This window comes from Vulpes lagopus, chromosome 11, assembly GCF_018345385.1.
Source record: "Vulpes lagopus strain Blue_001 chromosome 11, ASM1834538v1, whole genome shotgun sequence".
NCBI classification, from domain to species: domain Eukaryota; kingdom Metazoa; phylum Chordata; class Mammalia; order Carnivora; family Canidae; genus Vulpes; species Vulpes lagopus.
Genome location: NC_054834.1, coordinates 3,517,962 through 3,525,686, shown reverse-complemented (window position 1 = coordinate 3,525,686; position 7,725 = coordinate 3,517,962).

The window sequence follows — 7,725 nt, the reverse complement described above, 5'->3', positions numbered from 1 at the left end:
TTGTAATTTATGTCATAATTCATATAGCACTATTACCCTTACTATGTTTTATAAATAATGTCATATCTTTTAAGAAACAGACTTTATCTTTTAGTACCTTTAGTGGGATTTTTGAACCAGAGGACTTGTTTTTTCATTTTGTCCTGGAAGTGATGCAGCCAGACCCTGCCTTGCTGCCAGGAAAAATAACAAACAAACAAACCAAAAAAAAAATCTAACAGAATGCCAACTATTCTTCTACAAAATGAAAAGAGCTATAATTTTATTAAAATATTTGGAGATGAATTAATGGTAAGTGCTTAGGAAAAAAACTAAACAAACAATGAAAAGGGGCATTATTTATTCCAGAGGAAACCAAAAAGCCTTAGGAACAAAAAATGCAAACCTCACTTCATGCTATGCCATGAATTTTGATTATATTGTCATAATAATGAGAACACTGGCTACAACAGCCCAAAATTATGTTATACCTATAATGGAAGCATTATAAGCATAGTAGTGGCAGGTGTGTGGGTGACTAAAGGTGTTAGCTTCTCGCTTTCCAAAATAGCAAGACAATAATAAATGCAAAACCATAAAGTCAATCCAGAAATGTTAGTAGGAGCATGCTAATTAAATTATAGGTTTAAAAATGAGAAGAAATTTCCAACAGTGGTGAGAATATGATCTCCATGAACACAAGTGACTGAGGGATGGGAGGAAGTATGATACTGCTTTCTTTGTGTTAAGCCTGAAAGAGGATATTTAAAAATATATATATTTAATCATAATATGTATCACTTGATAAGATTTTAAATTAAAAAAATAAATACTACTGTACAATATGGAAAATTAGGTAAAATAGTACATAAAAATATAAAAACCAAATATTAGAAAACATTTTATAGGTCAAAACATAGAAAAACAGAGTTTAGTATTTTGGGGGAACATTAAAAACAAATTATTCATGTATAGAACATCCTTCTCTGCTCCTCTCTGTAATATATATTTTTTACAATAAGTGTTATTCACGACAATAGTTTTGAAGCTGCCAATTTCAACTTCTTTTTTAATCCTTCAAGCTCCCCTAAAATGTCTGCAATGTCTTATTTAACAGCATGGGGAGCCCTTACCCACAGAAAGCTCCTCACCATTCTATCAATGTATTTTGCAGCAAGTTTGCCACAGGAGTGCTTTAAAAACATCTGGAATACATGTATACAAAATGTTTGTTACTTGCAGCAAATAAGTGCAAAAATATCCATGACAAATTTTTCAAATTATAAGAAGCTAAAAATGATTTTTGGATTTACAGACTATTGTTTGACAATAAACAACCTATTGCGATATTGTTTTTGTATATATTTTTGCTATATTTCTATTAGGTGAATATTCAGAAATAGCAAAAATCAATTTACATTAATTGACTCAGATAGTTTACAATTGCCAAAGAAACATTGAAGCCCCAAGGTTTGGTTACATAAGGTTATTTGCTATCTTTAAGTGAACAGAGTTGGTCAGAGAACTGGGTTCTCTAAAGAAACAGTTCCTTTAAATGGGTACAGCTTCATTATCCTCCCTGATTTTAGTGTAAAACAGACATAAATAAGCAAATATATAGTTGTTAAGAACTAGTTTTAGAAAACAGCAATTCATAGTCCAATTAATGGCTAAGTCACTACTTTCATTTATTGAGCATGAAATGTCACTCTCTCTTCTGTCACTAGGCCCCGGCTCCACCCACTGTAATGTCAGTGGGAGTGTTTCACATTTGGTGGAAAGGAGGCAATGGATGGCTTATTTTTTCATCTAAAGACCATTCATATATTTATTAAAGTAATTGCAAAAATAAAGCAAACAGTGGAGCCTGGGTGGCTCAGTGTTTGAGTGTCTGCTTCCGACTCAGGGTATGACCCTGGGGTCCTGGGATCGAGTCCCACGTTGGGCTCCCTTCATGGAGCCTGCTTCTCCCTCTGCCTGTGTCTCTGCCTCTCCCTGTACCTCTCATGAATTAATAAATAAAATCTTTAAAAAAATAAAGCAAAGAGAAGCCAACACCAGCAGAAATTATTAGCCACCACCCATATAACCATATTCAAGATATTTGGAACGTGGTGGTGCTAAAGCAAAATTTGTCTTTATGTAAAAGAGTCTAAAATAAGTGTTCATTTTTCCCTGAAAGCAGTCATACTACTGCAGAATATATAAAAACTCTGAATGTATATTTGACATTTGACATGAAGATCTCTAGTAGTGTTATTTTCATGCTATTAAGCTATCATTTGATTGGATAAATATGTAGTTAAATACAAACCTCTAAAATAAGTCTTTAAAAAAAAAAAGTCCTTTGTAACATGGTGGCTAGAAGGAGTGGAATGACTATTGCATGTTATTTTCTACCACTATTTTTTTTTTTAAGACTTACTTTCCCAAGGATTCCTGGGTGGCTAAGCAGTTGGGCACCTCCTTCAGCTCAGGTCATGATCCCGGGATCCAGGACCGAGTCCCTCATCGAACTCCCTGCGAGGAGCCTGCTTATCCCTCTGGCTGTGTCTCTGCCTCTCTCTCTGTTTTTCATGAATAAATAAATAAAATCTGTAAATAATAATAATAATAATAAGAAGAAGAAGAAGAAGAAGAAGACTTACTTTCCCAAACTAAGTATACTGAAGGGTTGTAGGCACAGGTTGTAATCTCAGGGTCATGATCTCAGGGTCAAGATCAAGCCCCACCTCAGGTTCTGTGCTCAGAGTGAGTCTGCTTAAGATTTTCCTCCTCCTCCACTCCCCACTCTCTCTCAAATAAATAAATCTTAAAAAAAAAAAGAAAAAAAAACCCATAAATTTATTACCTTATAATACTGGAGATCACAAGTCTAAAATGGACCTCAAAAGCTAAAATTAAGGCATCAACAGGGCTGCATCACTTTCTGGAGTGTCTAGGAAAGAATCCACTTTGTTGCTTTTTCAGGTTCTAGAGGCTGACTCCATCCCTAGGCTTATGGCCCCTATTTCATCTTCAAAGCTAGCAAAAATGGTTTGAATCCTTTGCACATCACATCTTTCTAAGCTAGCTGTTTTAGTTTTTCTGCTTTTAATGATTTGTTAGATTAATTCAGGTTTACCCTGATAATTCAAAATAATTTTCCCATCTCAAAGTCCTTCACCTTAATCACATCTGCAAAATCCCTTTGTCATGTAACCAGAGGTAAAACATCCTCTGGTTCTGGGGACTAGGGAATGGACATTGTGTTTGGGCCATTATTCTGTTTACCACATATTCCAATATATAGAATGAAAGCATATTTTCATTTATATGTTTTTTTTTAAGATTTTATTTATTTATTCATGAGACACACAGAGAGAGAGTCAGAGACACAGGCAGAGGGAGAAGTAGGCTCCTGGCAGGGAGCCCAATGCTGAAATGAATCTCAAAACTCCAGGATCATGACCTGGGCCCAGACATTCAACCACTGAGCCAACCGGTGTCTCTTATATGTTCTAATAATATTTTCACTTATATGTTATAAAATACCATTCATCCATTAGAAGAATCTGCTGCAGTCTCAAATAATAAAGGTAGAAATTTTATTTTACTCTTCTATATACCCGTGGTTCTCAAATTATGATTCCTGGACAGCAGCAGCTGTGCCATAGGAAATTTGACAAAAATGCAAAATTTCAAGCAATATCCTCAAACTACTGAATCAGAGTAAAGCCCACAATCTGTGTTTTGCAAAGAACTGCAGAGAATTCTGATATATAGACTAAAGTTTAAGAACCAAGTTCTCTATGCTGTTGAATTGTGGGTAAGGAAAAATAATTTCATACAATCTACCTAAAAAACATGAATTGTCCCACTGATATTTCTGATAGAGGGCCATCAATGAATTCAATATTGTATATTTTTATTAATTTTGTATTCCTAAAAGAGTCTGTAAGCACTAATTATGAGCCATGTGCCAGGCTAAGCTCTTGTAATAACATGAGGTGTGCATCTCTCTGCAATTCTACATTCAGTGACCTCATGGGAGAGTATCTACAGCACAATTGTGATGGTAACTTTTTCAGGAAAACTGCTAAGTGCCACAAATCAAAGTAGAATCTGATTTTCCTCCAAAGGTTCAACATTTGCCAGCAAACTTTTGAGGATACTAAAGTGTAAACTCTCTATCTTTAAAGAATTTATATATAACACAGGGTGAAAAAATAGTGGAGAATGAGAAATGAAAAGAAATGACAGGAATAAATGTCTCCCATGGAATTTAGAAAATCAGTGAAGGTTGTTCTTGTGTTCTTAGTTTTTTCTTTTTATTTTATTTTTAATTAGTTTTTGTTATAATGGTTACTATTCCATTAATACCATAAAATTAAATACAACGAAAATAAATATTCGATCCACACTAGGTAAATATAAATAAATAAACTCAAATTATTTATTAAAAAGAAAGGAATTCACATAGGATTACAACATAAAATCCAACTCATTAGGCAAAAGAAACATGCCTACAAAGTTGGATTCAGAAATGCTAGAAATAAAGAAACGAGGAAATTTATACCAAAGTCAAACCAAATACATAGTGTTTGTAATCATGCTACCGGACAAAGTGAAATTCAGAATAAAAAGCATTAACCAGTCAAAAAGGACAACCTATGGTGCTAAAGCCTATGCTAAACAAGGGAGATATTACCGTCATGGAAAATGTACTATCAAATAACATGGTGGTAACCTTCATAAAGTGTAAGTTACAGAAAACATGCAATGAACTCTTGCTTTTAAAAATATATTACTAAATCTAGCAATTAAGAGACCCGGGACAAAGAAATCCTAGTATCGGTGAGCGGATCGAGTGTCACCTTATAATTTCTGAAATCCATTCCTAACCAAAAGAATGTGAAATTCTTTGGAACAATGGCTCATTCTGGGTTTGTGGCAGAGGAAAACGAAGTGAGCCGGGAACTTCTTATTGGGAAAAAATTAAGATCCTGGCCAAGAATTAATTGTTTTAGAAGTCACAAAGGGACGTCATGATACAGAACTCAATGAAGGGACAGAGCTGACCAAATGCAATTAGTGGTTAAAAAAATAGAATAATAATGTAACTTGTGGGATGCCTGAGTGGTTTCATGGTTGAGCGTCTGCCTTCAGGTCAGGGCGTGACCCTGGGGTCCCAGGATTGAGTCCCATGTCGGGCTCCCTGCATGGAGCCTGCTTCTCCCTCTGCCTGTGTCTCTGTCTCTCTCTGTGTATCTCTCATAAATAAATAAATAAATAAATAAATAAATAAATAAATAAAAGCTTTAAAAAATAATGTAACTTGTAATATTGACCAAATAAAAATGCAGGTATGTATAAAGATTCCAAAAGAATCCAGCTATGCAAAATATTATTTTGTTATACTTGTTGTATACGTTATACGTCATGCAAGTAGGTATGGCTTTGGCTAAAAACAAAACAAAACAATCAAAACAAAAACTTAGCCAGCTAAAAGTCTCACACTTCTGTGTGGAAACATCTATTACTGTTCATCTAGTGAAAACCAAAGGTTTTGTTTCATTTTTGAATAGGCAGAAAAGAAAAGGTACCATTCATATACGGAAGCTACTGTGAGAGAATAAACAGCTGATGAGGATGTGTGCAATGGCTTTCGGTTTGAACAAATGGTTGTGGCAAAGGCAAAATAGGAATGATGTCAACCAGATGGTGCAATAGGAAGCCCCAGTCCCTCCTTCCTGCATGGAGACACTGACCCAAATCCATACAGGAGCCAGGTTTCCTTAGTCAGGACTCCAGGCCAGTTGAGAAAGTCTAGCACCTCAGGCAGGCACAGGGCCAACAAGAGGTGTGCTGGAGCAGTTAGGAACCCTGTTCTCCTTCCCCACGTTAGCCATCCCCTCCCCAGCACACAAGAACGCTCCCAACTCATGGCATCTCCGTCGGGATGGAAAGAGGAATGTGGAACATGAGTTCAGTGCTCTGCCCTGTAAGGATGCTGCCCCCAAACTGTTTTCTCTCTCACCTGACTCAGAGCATTTATGGAAAGGTAGCGGCACACTTTGGATGCCTGGGACCTACCACACTACATAGTAATGACAAATCATATATCTGATATGGGGTTTATATCCACTATATGTAAAGAACTCCTACAACTCAACAACAATCACACTCACACAAAATAATCCAGTTAATAAATGGGCAAAGTATCTGAATAGACAGTTTTTCTTTCTTTCTTTCTTTCTTTCTTTCTTTCTTTCTTTCTTTCTTTCATTTTATTTATTCATGAGAGACACACAGAGAGAGGCAGAGACACAGGCAGAGGGAGAAGCAGGCTCCATGCAGGGAGCCCGATATGGGACTCGATCCCGGGACTCCAGGACCATGCCCTGAGCCAAAGGCAGACGCTCAACCACTGAGCCACTCAGGCATCCCTGAATAGACAGTTTTTTAAAGAAGATATACAAATCGCCAACAGGAATATGAAAAGATGCACAGCATCACTAAGCATTAGGGAAATGTAAATCAAAACCAGAATGAGGCTATCCCCTCACACCCATTAGACTGGCCACTATGTAAAACAACAGAGAACAGCAAGTGCTGATGGGGTTTGGGGGCATTGGAACCTGGGACATGTTGCCTGTCTCTGAGCCTCAGGTTCCTCATCTATGAAAGGGAGTATAATAAGAGTATTATGGGTGGGGTAGGATTTTTTTTTGTATTTAAATGAGCACCTCTCCAATAAGCTTATTCAAAATGATTCAAAACAGTATCTACAGAGTAGTTCCGCTCTACATCTTTGAGTGCACTGCTGGTGGGAAGAGAGAATGGTGCCGCCACTATTGAAAGCAGGGTAGTTTCCTCAAAACATTAAAAATAGAATTATCATATGATGCAGCTCTCTCACTTCTGATTATATATTTGAAAAAATTGAAAGCAGGATCTTGAAGACATATCTGGCCACCCATGTCCACTGCAGCATTATGCCCAATAGACAAGAATCGGGAGCAGCCCAAATGTCCATCAATAGATAAATAAAGAAAACATAGTATATATGTGCAGTAGAATATTTTTTCAGCCTTTAAAAGGAAGGAAATTCTAACACCTGTCACTTGTACGAACTTCAAGATATTATGCTGAGTGAACCTGGCCAGTCACAGGAGGACTGGTTCTGTATAATTCCATTTATGTGAGATATCAAGAACATAGAGGGGAGCCTGGGGGGCTCAGCAGTTGAGTGTCTCCCTTCAGCTCAGGGCGTGACCCCAGGGTCCTGGGATCGAGTCCCGCGGCGGGCTCCCTGCAGGGAGCCTGCTTCTCCCTCTGCCTGTGTCTCTACCTCTCTCTGTTTCTTTCACGAACAAATAAATTAAAAAAATATTTTAAAACAAGAAGATAGATCATTCAGCATGTAATTTTTATTCATTTCTTTTCATTTGAATTGTCCCACCCACACCCTTCACAGGTGGCTTTGTAGATAGCCCCTGACAAGAAAAACCTCACTTTTTCCTCCTTGAGAAATTGCCTCCAAATCTAAGGTGGGAAAGGGGACTGGATCTCCAACTGCTTCCGAGGACACAGCACATGCTCCTGTTTTAAGCTCATGCACAATTAATTTTCACAATCCCTGAGCTAATGATGGTGGTGGTGAGTGTTTGTGTGTGCATTTGAGTGTACTAAGTGAAAGAATGGTGAGGAAACCAATGATCAATTGGCTGTATAAAAGTGATCAAGATAAATCAAATTAAGAAT